General features: G+C 43.4%; 2 non-coding genes across 2 annotated transcripts; both read right to left on the bottom strand.

Annotated features, from left to right (window-relative positions):
* Nucleotides 1-3,022: 3,022 nt before the first annotated feature.
* Nucleotides 3,023-3,104, bottom strand: trnal-aag (transfer RNA leucine (anticodon AAG)). Its single transcript has one exon. It is a non-coding gene; the product is annotated as a tRNA-Leu (tRNA).
* A 12,330-nt stretch (nt 3,105-15,434) lies between these two features.
* Nucleotides 15,435-15,516, bottom strand: trnal-aag (transfer RNA leucine (anticodon AAG)). Its single transcript has one exon. It is a non-coding gene; the product is annotated as a tRNA-Leu (tRNA).
* Nucleotides 15,517-18,708: the final 3,192 nt, after the last annotated feature.

The raw sequence follows: 18,708 nt of genomic DNA on the forward strand, positions 1-18,708 counted from the left end.
GTTAATCTGGATTGCATTCCTAAGTGTCAGGAGTAAGTGACTCATATCTCACCTTGATCAACCAATCAGGGACTGGTAGGGCCGAGTAACCCACGTGGGACTCTGATGCCCATGGAACTTTCAGCCAATCAACGAGCTGAAGTTCCTCCAGGTAAAAACAGGCAACACAGAGAGCCTTTAGTGTAGAATTCTGTGGACTTTTCTAAAGGGAATTCAAAGGAGAATTCAAGGGCAGGACGCCCAGGAGCAGAAGGCTCCCAAGGGCAAGACATTCTTGCAGCGCGCCTCCTGACCATCCTGAGACTCAGCCCGGACAACCACGGAACAGCCAGTGTGTCCGAGTGCCAGAACTTTCCTTTGTTCTAAGAGTCTAGAGCGGAGGTTGCCAGAGAGTAACCAGAGGATCCACCTGAGGTTAGCACCAGCAGCAGGCCTCGTGAACAGGTCGGAACTGTGGACAGCTGAATCACTATTCAGAACTAGCTTTTCATCAGGAACGAACCGGTCCTCTTCCTGACTTGCTGGGACTCACAGTCATCTTTTCTCCTGTGTGCAAACTTTGCTAGTTAAAGCCAACACTAACTAGCCGGTCAGTGAGCATCAGCAGCGCACCGTCGCAAGCCGCACAGCACAGCCTGGCACCGAGCCAGAGAGTGCGGATTTGACAGCAACAGCCTGCAACTGTTTCTTTGTGCCCGCAGGAGATCTGAATCCCCAGAGATTGGATGAGTATTCAACTTCACTGCATTACTGCTCGAGAATTCAATTGTTATCCCAACCAGAGTTATGTACTTGTTTTGAGTATCTAATGTAGAAGTTATAACCAAGTTCAATTACGAAACGGTCTAAATGAATGATATACTGAATGTATGTCCTCTTGATATATGTAACTCTTTGTAACTGACTGAATATATACCTTTTGTATTCTGATAACCCTCTCGATAAAATCTGTTTATATGCATATTCTATGTATTAATAAATGTATCCTCGTGTATTAGTACCTGTGTGTGTGCGTTGTTTGAGTTATATTGCATGGTTGGATTCTAAAGCCATCAAAAGAATCAATTTTGTGATTTACTGCTACAATTAATAATTGTCCAAGTAAATGCCCAAACCCTACAGAAGCATGCAAGAAAATGTGATCATTACCTATGGAATTTCCCACCAGCGTGGAGTTTGAATTCAAAACCATGAGACTCAGTGTTCAAGAGTCACAGAAGAGGTCAGCCTGGTCTTCAGTTTGCCAACGATAAGCTTTGGCAGTGCTCCTCTGTAAAGCAGATTGTTCGGATCGGTTATGTGGGACGGCACTTCGATACTAAGATCGTTTGCAGCACACGCATGGTTTCCCTCTTCACGCAAAAAACATAGACGAAGGAAACTCTCTTGTCTTGGGCTGCTGACTCCCGGATTTAAAGCGCTCTGGGTGCCAGCTATGTCTCTAACAAGCACACTATAAAGACAGGAATTACACTTTGCTCACGTCACGCATGGAATGGCGAGGCTACTTGTTCCAATATTATCTAGTCTCACCTCATATGGTGCCGATTCCTGGTTTTCACTTAAGAAAGAGCACTGCAAACACTGTAAACAGTGCAAAATGTGTGATGAAAGAAGTCTTTTCCCCCCTTTGTCTAAAGCAGAACACAGCGGAGTCATGCCGAGGGTTGTGAGATCAAGATTTCAGTGGAGCACTGTCGTCTACGTCTTTAGCTACATGAGTTGGACATCCTCTTGTACACGGAAAGCAGATTGAGATCCTCTGACATGAAAAGTGCCAGATAAAAGCCATTTCTCATCCTTTCTCTTAGTGGTGGAGCTATCGCATGTAAATGAGGCAACTTGCAAGGCGAGCAGGCTCGGTGCACACTGAACGCAGATGTCTCAGAGCAGTTGAGACGTGTCCAAGTGGCTGTCAAAGGACAGCACTTTGCCGGCGCCGTGGCTTAGTTGGCTAAAGCGCCTGTCTAGTAAACAGGAGATCCTGGGTCTGATTCCCAGCGGTGCCTTTCTTCCTGTCTTACTGTACAGAATTTATCCTTATTGGCAAATCCCATGCCTTTAAATTCAGGTGAATGCAAGTGTTTGTTTCCTTTCTGGAACAACTTGTTTTGAAAGAAATCTATACAGCTTGCGAAAGATGAAACACAAATCTTGCTTATCAGTGAAGAAGAGGTACTCCCAGCAGGCCAGCTAATACCAGCAAAGTTTTTTTTTCACCCTAACCCAGAGAATGGAGAAAAGCGAGGCGCCTGTGGCTCTGCAGTGTAATCAGTTCGCGAGTTTGGCGGTTAGCTGAAAGAGTGGTAAATGGAGCTCGCCCCCGCCCGTCCTTATTCTTTTAAAGAGGATAAAAAATTTACTTCGCCGCCATTACTACCAGCTTTAAAAAACTGCCATGGGCACGGAAAAAAACACACTACAGATGACTTTTCTGGAACCGAAGCAGAGATTCCTTTACGAACCAACTGATAAAGCTCAGCCAGTGAATACTGTTAACAGAACGTGAAAGCACGATCAACTTTGTAACTGCAACCACAGGAAAAACAGCAAGAAGCAGGCTCCATTCCCCATTTAAATCTGTCGTGCGAGGCATGCTTTTTGCACGCATGAAGTAAATCCCACGATCGCTTTTGAACTTGGACAATGTACTTCCAAAGGAGCGCTATGCGCAAAGATTTAACAAGCTCAACCCCCGCCGACGATTCGGTGTGAAGAAGCAGAACATTCAAGTTTCACAGACAGAAGCAGCACGCCAGCACAGCCAACATTAAAACGGAGGGCACACTACGATTTGCATTGACACAAAAGGGATCTGGGCAGACGTCGTTCCCTGCATAACGCAAAAAGTGGCAAAGCGCTTTTGGGTTGAGAGGACGCAAGAAGGTTTTTGTTTTGTGCCTTGATGTCAAGCTGAGAAAGTATCTTTAAACACTCTGCTTAGTTTCTCGAGAGACAGCCAAAAAGCAGTTCCCTCCCTTTTGACTGAAGCCAGCTGAAAGGGGGTCTTGACAGAAGCACCTGGCAGCGGTGGGATTCGAACCCACGCCCCCAAAGAGACTGGAGCCTTAATCCAGTGCCTTAGACCGCTCGGCCACATTACCCGCTGTGTGCTGTTTCTTTGTCTCATTACTTGCCCGGAGGAAGCCGGGTGGGTTTTGCTCTTGTCGCCCGACTTAGTGGCGTTATGACCGTGGAACCGACTGCACCTGCTTTTTCTGAGATGCTTCCCCTCTCATGGCGAGATCTCGACTTCTTTAACACCTCTGGATAAAGATCTTCTGTGGAGCAGGTTTCAGACCTCTGCGTACAGCACCCTTGATGTCATTTTATTTTTACAGCAGCCGCATCCGGAAAGTTGTGTCTTTTACATTTTGTTTAAACAACAAAACTACATACAATACAAACAAGAGCACATATTACGTATCAAGAAAATCGTCAGGGGCACGTGCTATAATACAATTACACTTTATGAAAAACGATTACACAAGGTAAATAAAGATAAGGTCCGCACAGCTTGTTCTTACATTTCAAAAGAGTCCGTAAATACCCCTTTACATCTATTTTGAACTGTTCAAACGTAGGACTCTTCCCAGACCATTTCACTTTATATCACATTCCTAAACGAGGATGCATCTCCTGTTTTAGAACTATTTTGGGCGGTATGGCTTATACAACACACCCACAGTATTCTAATGGTGGACTGCAGATCTGTGCTATAGTTCAGTTGAATTCGAAGGATCCAGCAATCGTACTGGATTTGACTGGGATTCTGAAATGTCTCTTGCAAAAGTATTCGGGTTTGCTTGAACCTTTGATAAAAAAAGTGATCTGATCTGAAACTACCCAGCTTAAAAACTCTGAGGTAGTTGTCACTAAACTCGGACGTGATGTGGCACACATGTGCCATGTGCCTTTACTTTTGTAAAAAACTGGTATCAGGAAAAGTTTCTTAATATTTCTTTTGATTAGCATGCAAGAAAATGTGTTCATTACCTATGGAATTTCCCGCCAGCGTGGAGTTTGAATTCACAACTTTGAGACTCAGTGTTCAAGAGTCACAGAAGAGGTCGGCCTGGTCTTCAGTTTGCCAACGATAAGCTCCGGCAGTGCTCCTCTGTAAAGCAGACTGTTCGGATCGGTTATTTGGGATGGCACTTCGATACTAAGATCATTTGCAGTACACTCAAAAAACATAGACGAAGAAGGTGTCACAGTAAGGTGAACCCTATGGGCGAGGGATGTTCCTGCCTCGTGTACGACTATACCACCTAGCAATACAAACGGGGTGCTAGGGCCCCTCTACATTACCACAGGTTCTGTTTATCTCCTAGAATCACCAATGCACACACAGACCAGCGACAAGCATTTGTATTGTATAAGTGCCCTTTTTATTTTCCAACTACATTCACATGCACTATCACCCAAAAACACAACGAAAACAGAATTCACAGCAGCAAGAGGTCCTTCCCAGGGTCAAAATGAATAGAGAGGGGCAGCAGTCTTTCCTGTAAAATACTAAAGAGAGGTCACTCGAACGTCTCTACTTAGTACCTGTAGTCTCTGATGGCCCACTTTGAGGAGAGGGGTATCGCCCAGTCCTATTTCCCCAGTCTCTGTTCAGGTAACAATAGAAATCCTCTGCGACTGTATTACATTCCTCTCACTTTGAATCGTCTAACTGTGCCAGTTTCCTTGTTCCTCACCTTCAGGTGTTAAAAGTCTCTGTACAGTACCTCTGTTTCAATGCCAATGTCTCTCATTGTCGTCAGTTACTGAACCAGTAGATCCTTGCCTCCAGGTATTAGAAGTCTCTGCAGAGTACCTCCGGGGTCTTGCACTCTGCAGCTTCCCTTGTGCTGCCTGTGTCGTCTCCAGGGTCCAGTGGGAATCGGGAGCCCCCTCTGTTCTGTCTCAGGTCTTTTTATCCCTCTCCTTAGCCAATCCCTTTCAGGGGGGTTTCCACCATCCCTGTCAGAATCGGGTTTGCCCAGTATTTTTCCAGGAGGAAGCTTGTGTTGTTTGAGGGGTGTGGGAGTGCTGAGCTAGGTGTCATGGAACCTTATCAGTTCACCCCTTGGTCTGGCTAAAACTGGCTCAGCAACTCCTCACACCTCCAAGTCTCGATACCTAATTGCTCCCTGAACGACTTGGGTTTGACTGTTTTTACTGACTGTTCCTGTATTAATTGGGACAACTGCAGTCACCCCCTTGAGTGAGAGGCAACATTGACACCATCCTGGAAATCAACATAACCTAATCAATCACAGCCTGTTACTGCCTCAATGACCCACACCCTGTAACACAAATCAACATAACCCAATCAATCCCAGACCGTGACTGCCTCAATGACACACATCCTGCGACACAAGCTTCACCTGGAGCACAATGGCTGTGTTTTCAGCTACGGAAACTTCCTGTTGACAAGTCGGTGTTTGTGTTGCTTTTTCTGCTCAATGGAGCTGTATTAATGCAGGCACACGTGCTTCCACGGCAAGTTATTTTATTAGTGCTCACAAACCAACACACTGCAGACACCTCTGATACTGTCACTGCTTGTGGACCCCGTGTTCCTGCCGTCAGCCTACTATACCATGTTCATGCACATCTAGAAATATTACTGCTGTAGTACAGGAGCGAAAGATGAAACGAAAGCACACCCAGTTTAAAAAGGCACATTTGTCAACTGCTGAACTTCACAAGGATGGGATTCACACCCACATGTGCAGAGCACAATGGATTAGTAGTCCATCGCCTTACCACTCCACCACCTCATCCCAGAAGTTAGCCTCCTGACATGAGTTAGTGCTCAAGATGGTCGTCTTTCCTCTACTCAAGGATCATTTTCCTCTTCCACCTGCGATTTCACCATTTTCCTTGAAGATGTCAAACATAAAAAGCATATTGAGCTCCTTGGACTTGAAATTACCAGATAAAAGCCATTTCTCATCACTTGCTCAGCGAGCAGGCTCAGCGCACACAGAACACAGGTATCTCAGAGCGGTGTGTCTAAGAGGCTGTAAAAGGAGAGTGCTCCATTGGTGCTGTGGCTTAGCTGGTTAACGTGCATGTCTAGTAAATAAGCTTCTGGGTTCAAATCACCACAGTGCTTTTCTTCCTCTCTTGCCATGCAGAGTTGGTCATTGTGGACAGCAACAGGTGTCTGCCTTAACTTTAATGGAAGTGTTCATTTCTGGAACAACTTTTTTAAAAACAAATTCCACACATATTGCGATAGATAAAATACTAATCTTCCCTGTTGGTGCAGAATAATTAGTGCCAGCTGGCATGAAAACGACAACAATTTTTTTTTTGTCTTTAGCGTAAAACCTGTGAATGTAGAAGAAAAGATGACGAGTGTCAATTTTTATGGCACCGTGAGCTTGTCCTTCAGTCAAACACGTAGGTAATTCAAACACACCCAGAGATGCACTTCGAATTAGCTTTGACCTAAATACTATCTACTCCAGATGTGATTGGGCCTCTTTCCACATCCTGATATATGCAGAGAACACAAGCTTTTGGCACGAGTGAATATAAATGTAAACATAAATGCTATTCAATATATCGGAATTTTGTTGTATTTAAAAAATATTTTAGCTGGGGATCCTCAAATCAGGAGTGTAGAAAAGAGCACCGTTAAACACCATCGGGAGTGCAGAACGTGATAAAAGTGTTCTTTAAACTAATGTGAAAATAGTGAATTTGTCTTTCACTTAGATTTTCATTGAAAGCTCAGTAAACGATAAAGCAGTGGCTCGTTTTGTGAATTCTCCTCGCATCAGATTGTCTTGCTTCGACCTTTAAATTGTACACTGTGTAGACCCTTCACTCTCCCTAACTCAATTAAAGAGCCACAGGCAAAAGTACCTGTCAGTTGAGTTCAGTGGTAGAGCACTTGCATCTCGTGTATAAGGCTTTGTTTTCTACTGCCACTCTGGATTTCTTTTTAAACGCAACATCTTATCTGTGATTGTCTTTCATGTGACATCCCCCGTGTGTGAATTTCAGCATGACACATAACATCGTTTGAGATGCTATTTTTAAAACAGACCAAATGAAAGACCTAGTAGCTAAATACAAGTAGAAAACACAGGAATCTAATTGAGAAAATTTGGACCGGAGCGATGTATAGTATTGTAATGGTTGGGGATTCAGGTGGGCACCCTTGCCATTGCCACTTAAGTCAGCCCCCCACCATCGGGGACTCAAACCTGTGACTGCTACCATAGCTCAACCGCCACCATAGCTGGGTCCCTGTTGAGTGATGCCAGAGGCCTGGGTTTGAGTCCTTGACGTTGGGGGACTGACCTGATGTGGCAGTGCCGAGGATGCCCATGTGAACCCTGGAGCGTTACATTGGTGTCAGCAGTGGGATGGGATAGCCCTTTGCTGAGGTTGGTGAGTTAAGCGGGGGAGAGTGTAACGCATACGGCCACCATTGAGTGTGTAAGAGCCGGCTTACCAGAGCGGTGATGTCACTACCCTTCCCTGTAATAGCAGGGCCACAGCCGCAGGACTGAAGGGAGATTGCTCTTTAGCTCAACAGGCTAGGTCTCTGTTGAGTGATGCCAGAGGCCTGGGTTTGAGTCCTTGACGTTGGGGGACTGACCTGATGTGGCAGTGCCGAGGATGCCCATGTGAACCCTGGAGCGTTACATTGGTGTCAGCAGTGGGATGGGATAGCCCTTTGCTGAGGTTGGTGAGTTAAGCGGGGGAGAGTGTAACGCATACGGCCACCATTGAGTGTGTAAGAGCCGGCTTACCAGAGCGGTGATGTCACTACCCTTCCCTGTAATAGCAGGGCCACAGCCGCAGGACTGAAGGGAGATTGCTCTTTAGCTCAACAGGCTAGGTCTCTGTTGAGTGATGCAGGAGGCCTGGGTTTGAGTCTCTGGTGGTGGGGTGCTCTTGTGAACACCAGAGTGCTACAGTATTACTAATAGCAGCACAAAACTCACAGTGGTGGCTTCAGGGTATCAGAGCCAGTAGCGCAATGGATAATGCGTTTGACTTCAGATCAGAAGATTGTAGGTTTGACTCCTCCCTGGCTCGTTAAGTTTTTAAACTACACTTCTCAGCGTACACAACCCTTCTATCGACTGGATGAGTCTCCCGTTACGTCTCCAATTCTTTCCACACATTCTGCTTGTTTCACCACCGTTACTGTTGGACCACAGCCACAGAATCGAGGAGAGATACGGTTCTGATAAACTGTCTTAAATAATCATGTTGAAAAAGGTGACAAAGTTTTTTTTTTCTTCAACAGAACCTTACATTTGCCTGTTCACTTCAAGTTATTTTCTGTACCTGAAAATTCCCCAATTTTTCTGCTGTCTCCTGAGAAAGACATGTGTCAAATCACAATAAGTAATACAATTTATTCAGTTAACACCCAGATGTAACAGAACACATTTAAGACTTACACCCCCTTAAATATGTAATTCCTTCATTTCAGTTTTCTTACCTCCACAGGATACCTGAAAGTTCACTATCCCATATTAAGGACTGTACATGCATTGCCGGTAATACAGCTACTAATAAAGATATACATTAATCTTAATTATTAATAAATTACACTTTTATTAATAAAGACATGTATTGATCAAATTCATTGTGAATAGTTGCGGTGTCTAGAAAACAATTTTAGCTACAGTAAATATTACAAGCGAGTGGTGCGTTTGTTCGTTACTTTGTGACCATATTATTTCCACTACATTCAGAACAGTTCAAATGCGATTGACTGTTCCTGTACTGAGCTACATAAACCCTGTGAAGAGGTGGTTTAAGTTAGTCTCCTACATCGGTAACATCTAATGGGCAGCATATGTTATTTTATTATTTGAGAACAGGTTTAGTATGGAGCTGCTGACAAATTTCAGCAGCCACATTCGTTGCAATGACCCATTGTAGGGTCATTGCCAATTAGCAGCAAGAAAAAAAAAACATAATTTGTGCCTTTATTAAAAAAAGAAAAGAAAAACAGAGTAGTAGTTTATGTGGTAATTTCAGGTACAATGTAAGAACTTAAGTTAACTAGTCCCACAGTAATGCGTGGGGTCCTATCAATAGAAAAAAAATACTTGTAACCCAAAAACACAACAACCACGATGCGAGAAGCCTTCCGGGAACCTAGGTAAATCACTGCAGTAGTCTAACGACTACAGAAAATAAAATAAAAAAATACTTAAAGGAACAACTTCAAAACAAAAAGAACATTAAAAACAAATCTGGGAAACAACAAAAACAGAATCTAATGCGAGAGCTTTTTCAAGTCTTCGGTACCCCATCGTGCTCCCTTAGTCCCAGTAGACCTCTCGTCTAAGAAGATATCTCTCATCTATCTGTGTAGAGATCAGCTGGGGGTCCACAGCTGATGGGCATTTAAGTAGTGACCTGCGTCAGCTGCAAAGGAAAAAGTATAGGTTTATTCCATGCTGAAAGGAGAAGGAAACACAACGTGGAACCTTCTTCGGGTGTGACGTGGAATAAACCTTTACCTGTTCCTTAGATGTTAATTTAGACCAGATCTCCAGCAGATACCTAACAGGCTACAATCCCGTTAGATAAGGTGTTAAGGACGACCTATAAGTAGCAGTATCTAAAGTGGACAGTTGCTTTCAGTAGCTAAGGACAGGCCACACTGCTCCAGGTGAGGCTTGAACTCACGACCTCAGCATGACTCCGCTGTGCACTGCTGTATAAGTACCACGCGCGGAGCAATTGTGCCACTGAAGCTGCATAAAATACTTTTCCTTCACACACTGACGTTGCACAAACACAGGGTGAAAACGATTTCGGCATGTTTCCCGTCTCTCCGTGGGGGAAAGGGACAGTAAAAAGCAAGGAAACTACAAGGGAAGAAAATGAAAAAATAGTGCTCACTGCAGAAGAGGGAGGAGAGAGATTGTCAGACACGTAAATCAGCCTGGTGGATTTACACTACAAATTTGTCATTTGTAGTGACATTTATGAGTCTTCACGTGTCTGAAACTGTCCAGTTTGTATTTTCATTTAAAAAATCCAGTAAACTTGAATAAGAAAGAAGGCACACTGCACATCTGCGGAACATCACGTCCGAGTTTACAGTGACATCAGAGATTGAAAGCAAAGTCGTTTTTTATTAAAAGTTCAAGGAAACCTGAATATGTTTGCTAGAAGTATTTCAGAATCACAGTGAAATGTAGTACGATTGCTGCACAGATCTGCAGTCTGCAATTAGAATACTGTTTGTGCGCTGTATAAAATACGCCATTCAAAACTTTTCTAAAACTGCAGAGATTCATTTCAGAATGCGTCTTCCTGTAAAAATAAAATATCTGTTTTATTTAACGGGCGCTATAAGCAGAGTCTGAATCCAGCTTCACAGAAGAGCTATATTCAGAGGGCCAAAAAAGTGAATATTTCACCAAGTGGACAATTACTGTACATCATAATCATATTTGTTTTATTCCTCCTGCCATTGCAATTTGTGCACAAAGATTTTTTTTATTTTCAAAATGTATTAGCCTTGATTGGAAAAAAAAAACCGGGGGCATGGTGGCTAAGTGGTAAGACGTTGGTCTCATAAACCGAAGAGTACGGGTTCAAACCCTATCCGTGCCTGGTTTACTTACCACAACATACCTTTATCTAAATCGTCAGTTGCCTTGCATTGTAGAAATCTCTGTAATAATAATAAAAGAACTGTCAGTAGTAGTTAATAATCCTTTGACAAAGCAACAGGCATCCTCCACTGCTTGTCAGGATGGCTGAGCAGTCTTAGGTGCCAGCCTCAAGAACTCAATTATGTGAAGTGACAGTTTTATGTTATTCACAACCCGGATTTCCCTTCATGTTCATTAAGATGTGTAATTTGTATGTTGCTTATATGAGAACAGTTTCTTCAAAAGTTCTGTCAATTAACAGTGGAGAGCTAGCCGATGTACGTCTTCATGAAAACTCTCTTTAAGGCGATTACAAGTATCTTGAGCAAATCTGCATCATATTTAAAAAAAAAAGTTTAGCTCAAGATGCAACAGGAGTATAAATGAATTCTCCCGCCCTGCATTCCAAGATATGGAATCTTATTTTTCTTGAAGTTTCTGATGTTGGTCGTTATTGGAAATTGCCCGGTGATATCGACTCAGGTACTCAGTTGTTACGTGCTGTAATTCGATACATGCAAAGCATTTATATTCCCTCAAATTATTAATAAGGTCAATAATGTTAAACAATACATGCCACTTTTTCTCTAGATGATGTTCACGATGGAACAGTGAGAAAGGCGTGCCTAGATATGCTTGAACCAGCACCTTACTATCGTTTTAGTCCCGACCTGACCGCACTGACCAATGCTACCGGGGTAAAGTTAGCTTGAAGTTCTTAAACGATTTTGGCACGCCTGTAGCGCTTTCGCGAAATCTCTTACAAAAACACATGCTTTGTGTATAAAATACATTGTGAATGCTTTCTCAGCCTTCACTTTGTCGTTTTTATGACGTTTTTTTGACCACAATTGAATATTCTTTTGTCCATATCTTCGCAATGGAAGCACAGAACGCCTTCAAACCAAATGCATTTTAAAGACGCTGGACACGCTGGACAAACGCACAGTGCTTGATCCACCCACCCACACCCTGGTACGCCTTGCAGAATTGGTCCTCACACTGAACGCATTCTCTTTCAATAATCTTTTTTACCAACAGGTCAGTGGAGTTGCCATGGGCACCAGAATGGGACCCAGCTATGCCAACATTTTTGTCGGCTGGGTAGAAAAACGCTTCTTCGCCTCCTACACTGGCTATGTCCCTGACCTCTACAAACGATATATTGATGACTGCGTCGGTGCCGCCACATGCTCCAACGATCAGCTTGAGTTCTTCCTGCACCATTTCACCAACTTCGACCCGTCCCTCAAATATACGGTTAACATATCTTCCACCACTCTTCCGTTTCTAGACATCCACTTGTCTATCAACTACCCCCGACTGTCCACCTCAGTTTATTACAAACCCATGGATTCACACAGCTACCTCCTGTACAGCTCATTTCACCCCAACCACACTAAAAACTCTCTTCCTTTTTCACAGTTCCTTAGGTTACGACGACTATGCAGCGACGACATCGACTTCGAGAACCAAGCCCTCGAAATGTACTCATTTTTTATCAACAGAGGATATCCCAGCAGTGTGATTGACAGGGCCCTTGCCCAAGCCAAAAACACCCCCCAGACCATCAACCCGATCAGGAACTCCCGCTGTAACAACCACATTCCTTTTGTGCTTCCTTACCACCCTAACACACTTCCTATCCCCAGGACCATTAACCAGAACTTTTCCATCCTACAGGATGATCCCTCCATTGGGACCCTCTTTTCTGATCACCCTATCATCTCATATCGCCGACCACCTAATCTGCGTCACCTCCTTGTTCACAGCTCCCTTGACCGCCCTCAACAACCATCCACACCAGGCACTTTCCCTTGCAAAAGAGCTCGCTGTATCACCTGCAAGTACACAGCCACAACCACACTCATTCAAGGCCCCTCAGGACAATTCCGGATCACCCAGACAGCATCTTGTACCTCCAGCAACCTTATTTACTGTATATCTTGCAGTAAATGTCCAGCCATCTACATTGGAGAAACAGGAAGGAGACTCGGAGACCGCTTCAGAGAACACATCAGGGCTGTGAAGATTAAAGATCTCTCCAAGCCCATTGTTTCTCATTTCACCTCTGACGGCCACGACCACTCTAATCTCTCCGTCTGTGCTCTCAAAGACGGTTTTCTGAACTCATACATCAGAAAGACCACCGAAACTAAAATTATTCTGCAGCTAGGATCACACATTCTCCCTTCCCTTAACGACAGACTACTGTTCTTTTAAATTTTCTCCATTCATTGGAAGTTTCATTTCACACCTCTCTGCACCCATTCTGACTTCACACCTCTTGATTGGCCTCTCTTTCTGTCCCCTGCTCCCGCCTCTCACTCCTCCTCCCTCCCAACCTTTGTTCTCCCGCTATTTTACCTTTGCCTACTGCCCTGTCTCTCTCACACCTGAAGAAGGCTCCACGGCCGAAACGTTGTGTTCTCTTTCTTCTTTTTTTCAGCATGAAATAAACCTATTACTTGTTCCTTTGCAGCCTACGCATGCTGACGCAGCTACCCACCTGAACTACATTTCACTTTATACCACATTCCTAAACGAGGATGCATCTCCTGTTTTAGAACTATTTTGGGCGGTATGGCTTATACAACACACCCACAGTATTCTAATGGTGGACTGCAGATCTGTGCTATAGTTCAGTCGAATTCGAAGGATCCAGCAATCGTACTGGATTTGACTGGGATTCTGAAATGTCTCTTGCAAAAGTATTCGGGTTTGCTTGAACCTTTGATAAAAAAAGTGATCTGATCTGAAACTACCCAGCTTACAATCTCTGAGGTAGTTGTCACTAAACTCGGACGTGATGTGGCACACATGTGCCATATGCCTTTACTTTTGTAAAAAACTGGTATCGGAAAAAGTTTCTTAATATTTCTTTTGATTAGCATGCAAGAAAATGTGATCATTACCTATGGAATTTCCCGCCAGCGTGGAGTTTGAATTCACAACCTTGAGACTCAGTGTTCAAGATTCACAGAACAGGTCAGCCTGGTCTTCAGTTTGCCAACGATAAGCTCCGGCAGTGCTCCTCTGTAAAGCAGATTGTTCGGATCGGTTATGTGGGACGCCACTTCGATACTAAGATCGTTTGCCGCACACGCATGGTTTCCCCCTTCACGCAAAAAACATAGACGAAAGAAGCTCTCTTGTCTTGGGCTGCTGACTCCCGGATTTAAAGCGCTCTGGGTGCCAGCTAAGTCTCTAACAAGCACACTATAAAGACAGGAATTACACTTTGCTCACGTCACGCATGGAATGGCGAGGCTACTTGATCCAATATTATCTAGTCTCACCTCATATGGTGCCGATTCCTGGTTTTCATTTAAGAAAGAGCACTGCAAACACCGTAAACAGTGCAAAACGTGTGATGAAAGAAGTCTTTTCCCCCCTTTGTCTAAAGCAGAACACAGCGGAGTCATGCCGAGGGTTGTGAGATCAAGATTTCAGTGGAGCACTGTCGTCTACGTCTTTAGGTACATGAGTTGGACATCCTCTTGTACACAGAAAGCAGATTGAGATCCTCTGACATGAAAAGTGCCAGATAAAAGCCATTTCTCATCCTTTCTCTTAGTGGTGGAACTATCGCATGTAAATGAGGCAACTTGCAAGGCGAGCAGGCTCGGTGCACACCGAACGCAGATGTCTCAGAGCAGTTGAGACGTGTCCAAGTGGCTGTCAAAGGACAGCACTTTGCCAGCGCCGTGGCTTAGTTGGCTAAAGCGCCTGTCTAGTAAACAGGAGATCCTGGGTCCGATTCCCAACGGTGCCTTTCTTCCTGTCTTACTGTACAGAATTTATCCTTACGGGCAAATCCCATGCCTTTTAATTCAGGTGAATGCAAGTGTTCGTTTCCTTTCTGGAACAACTTGTTTTGAAAGAAATCTATACAGCTTGCGAAAGATGAAACACAAATCTTGCTTATCAGTGAAGAAGAGGTGCTCCCAGCAGGCCAGCTAATACCTGCAAAGTTTTTTTTTCACCATAACCCAGAGAATGTTGAAAAGCGAGGCGCCTGTGGCTCTGCAGTGTAATCAGTTCGCGAGTTCGGCGGTTAGCTGAAAGAGTGGTAAATGGAGCTCGTCCCAGCCCGTCCTTATTCTTTTAAAGAGGATAAAAAATTAACTTCGCCGCCATTACTACCAGCTTTAAAAGACTGCCATGGGCACGGAAAAAAACACACTACAGATGACTTTTCTGGAACCGAAGCAGAGATTCCTTTACGAACCAACTGATAAAGCTCAGCCAGTGAATACTGTTAACAGAATGTGAAAGCACGATCAACTTTGTAACTGCAACCACAGGAAAAACAGCAAGAAGCAGGCTCCATTCCCCATTTAAATCTGTCGTGCGAGGCATGCTTTTTGCACGCATGAAGTAAATCCCACGATCGCTTTTGAACTTGGACAAAGTACTTCCAAAGGAGGGTTATGCGCAAAGATTTAACAAGCTCAACCCCCGCCGACGATTCGGTGTGAAGAAGCAGAACATTCAAGTTTCACAGACAGAAGCAGCACGCCAGCACAGCCAACATTAAAATGGAGGGCGCACTACGATTTGCATTGACACAACAGTGATCTGGGCAGACGTCGTTCCCTGCATAACGCAAAAAGTGGCAAAGCGCTTTTGGGTTGAGAGGACGCAAGAAGGTTTTTGTTTTGTGCCTTGATGTCAAGCTGAGAAAGTATCTTTAAACACTTTGCTTAGTTTCTCGAGAGACTGCCAAAAAGCAGTTCCCTCCCTTTCGTCTGAAGCCAGCTGAAAGGGGGTCTCGACAGAAGCACCTGGCAGCGGTGGGATTCGAACCCACGCCCCCGAAAAGACTGGAGCCTTAACCCAGCGCCTTAGACCACTCGGCCACGCTACCCGCTGTGCGCTGTCTCTTTGTCTCAATACTTGCCCGGAGGAAGCCGGGTGGGTTTTGCTCTTGTTGCCCGACTCAGTGGCGTTATGACCGTGGAACCGACTGCACCTGCTTTTTCTGAGATGCTTCCCCTCTCATGGCGAGATCTCGACTTCCTTAACACCTCTGGATAAAGATCTTCTGTGGAGCAGGTTTCAGACCTCTGTGTACAGCACCCTTGATGTCATTTTATTTTTACAGCAGCCGCATCCGGAAAGTTGTGTCTTTTACGTTTTATTTGAACAACAAAACTACATACAATATAAACAAGAGCACATATAACGTATCAAGAAAACCATCAAGGGCACATGCTATAATACAATTACACTTTATGAAAAACCATTACACAAAGGTATTCGGGTTTGCTTGAACCTTTAAAAAAAAGTGATCTGAAACTACCCAACTTACAATCTCTGAGGTAGTTGTCACTAAACTCGGATGTGATGTGCCACACATGTGCCGTGTGCCTTTACTTTTGTAAAAAACTGGTATCGGGAAAATTAAAGTCGAAATGCCTCCTAATAGCTAGCAAGCGCTCCTAGTTAGTAAAGTTGTTTGTGTCCCTGCCTGTCATGCGGGAAACCGGGGTTTGATTACCGACGGGGAGACAGCTAGTTTTTTTATGATCAGATTCCAGTCTTTAATGCTGTGTGTGAGAGTTTATGTAACTTTCCTTTTCTCACATTTTCTGACGACTATTCCGAAGGAGCGCCCTGTCAACTCCTAATACTTTTCAAAAATCTGCCTGCATGTTTGATTAGTTTTGTTTTACTTAGAAAAAGTTCAATATCGATCATAACTAAAGAAAATTATGATCAGAAACAAAAACAAAATGTTGAAGATGCAACTCGATCTTGAATCACAGCTGGGTGACATGGGCTTCTGTTCTGATATGGATGTACAAGAAACAGGAGGAATCTCTTCTCTCCTATGGAGCATGAGCTGAATCAGGAATGAGACATGTCATATATCAACGCATGACCTACATCGTAAAACTAAAACTAAAATAAAAACTAACATTAAGTTATCAGAGACATCCATTTATATACAAACAAGAGACAGACAAAGCAATAATTCTACATTAACTTGTCCTGCACTGATCAGACTAATTGAAATGGTCTGATTCAGAGCCTGTGCAGCTTGTGCTAATACAACAACGCCAGTATTGAACCCTCAGCACCATACTGACTACTGAGCTGCTCAGTTCAGCTGCTCTCCAGCTTTGTTACGCATGTTTTTTTATTGCAAATGGAGCTGATCTCCAGACAGTACAGTGTTAGTCAGCAGCCTCTACTAGTAATACATCGCCCCTGTCCAAAATCTCTAGGTAAAAAAAACACATTTTATACATTTGTCTGTTTAAAGATATAATCTCTTTAAAAAAGACAAAGGGTTTGTGTGTCAATTGTTTCGAATTAATTTCGAACGCAAAGAAAAGTAGTTTTCTTCCAAGAAATCACACATTTGTCGCATCCTCCATACTATACTTCTCTCTTGTAGTAGTAAAGCATTTTGATTTAAACTGAACAATATATTAAATGTTTCATCTATACACTTACGATTAACATAGGCAGCCTTGAACGGATTGCGGAAATCAAATATACAGATGGATTCAGAGTGTGCTTTCCAACTTTTGTGTAACATTTTCCTTTGATAGGGCGGAGTTGTTTTTAAAATCTGGATTAAATAAAAAGGAGTGACGTCAGTGTAAAACAGCTTTCCTTCATGTGGAACAACAGTTGTGTTCCATATTTCTAATTTTTTTGGTTTCAAGATAGCAATTTAGTATGAAACATAAAAGCCAGCTGGATAAATCTGTTACACATCATTTACAATGGTCTTTCAACTAATAGCCCGTGCAGGGATCAAACCCCAACTGTTGTTGCGAGTTGCATAAGGCTCTGCAACATGCAGATGAGAAACTAACCTCCGCTTCTTCATTATATACACAGTGAGCCTTATATGCGGGCTTACTGCCCCCTACGGGCTCTGTATTTGATTGCGGTACAAGACCGGCCATGGAGAAATGAAGTGAAGAGGGTGTGTTCATTAAAAGGCTCATAGCGTCCCAGGGAGGTCTCAAACCACCACCCTTTTGGTTAACAACCGAGCCACAAAGACTCATGTACAGCTTAACACTTCTCGGTCTCAGTGAAAGTGATACACTCCATCTTAAAGGAAAATCGCCAACAGTGGCCGATATCTATTGGAGTTTTTTTCATTCTATACTGCAAAGAGATGGACATATAAGGTCAGCAGGCTTGGGGAATTGGACCTTATGGTGAAGGCTGCGGGCTCAGCATCAGCAGAACCTGATCAGTATCGGTTGACTCCGATATACTTTGACAACTTAACTTCTGGATTTAGAGACATTTACCTTAGTGTCGGTATACTAAGATGTTTTGGTAACGAGGAAGGAGGGACAAAGCAAATTCGCAGAATGTGTGCTATTTTTAGTCCTCACATGCCAGAGGGTCAATATTAAAAAAAATGTAACAGTATAATCTCTTGTACTTCACGATTTAATAGTGTCTGTTACATTGTGTCTCACACCTCAGTGTCAGAATTGTGAGACGAGTTTGTAATCAGGAGGGAGGGCCATAGCAATTCAGCAGAAATTGCATTCATCTTTTCCCAATGCATTCTCACATGCCATTTTCTCACATGCCATGCTCAGAGGGTCATATTTTTAAAATGGTATCATAAAATGTCCTGAAGTTCAGGATTTTGACAGTCTGTTATATTGTGTCTCACACCTTGATGTCAGAAATATGAGACGATTTTAAAATCAGGAGGGAGGGCCCTAGAAATATAGCAAACATTGCATTTACCATTTGACAATGTATTCTCTCATGCCATGTTCAGAGGGTTGTATTTAAAAAACGGTACAGTACAATGTCCTGAAGTTCAGGATTTTTATAGTCTTTTCCATTGTCTCTCATACATCTGTGTCAGAATTTTTAGACATTTTTATAACCAGGAGGTAGGTTCGATCACCCTCTGCTCATCCTCAGTTAACCATATAGTCTCATATACCATGTTCTAAATGTCCAATTTAAAACTGCTATATTAAAATTTCTTGTAAAATGCAAGAGTTTGAGTCTTTTTATGATCAGAAGGCAAGGTCGTGGAAAATATGCAGGAAGTGCCGGTGAA

Source organism: Lepisosteus platostomus, chromosome 5 (genome assembly GCF_059453375.1).
Source record: "Lepisosteus platostomus isolate fLepPlt1 chromosome 5, fLepPlt1.hap1, whole genome shotgun sequence".
In the NCBI taxonomy this organism is placed as follows: Eukaryota; Metazoa; Chordata; class Actinopteri; order Semionotiformes; family Lepisosteidae; genus Lepisosteus; species Lepisosteus platostomus.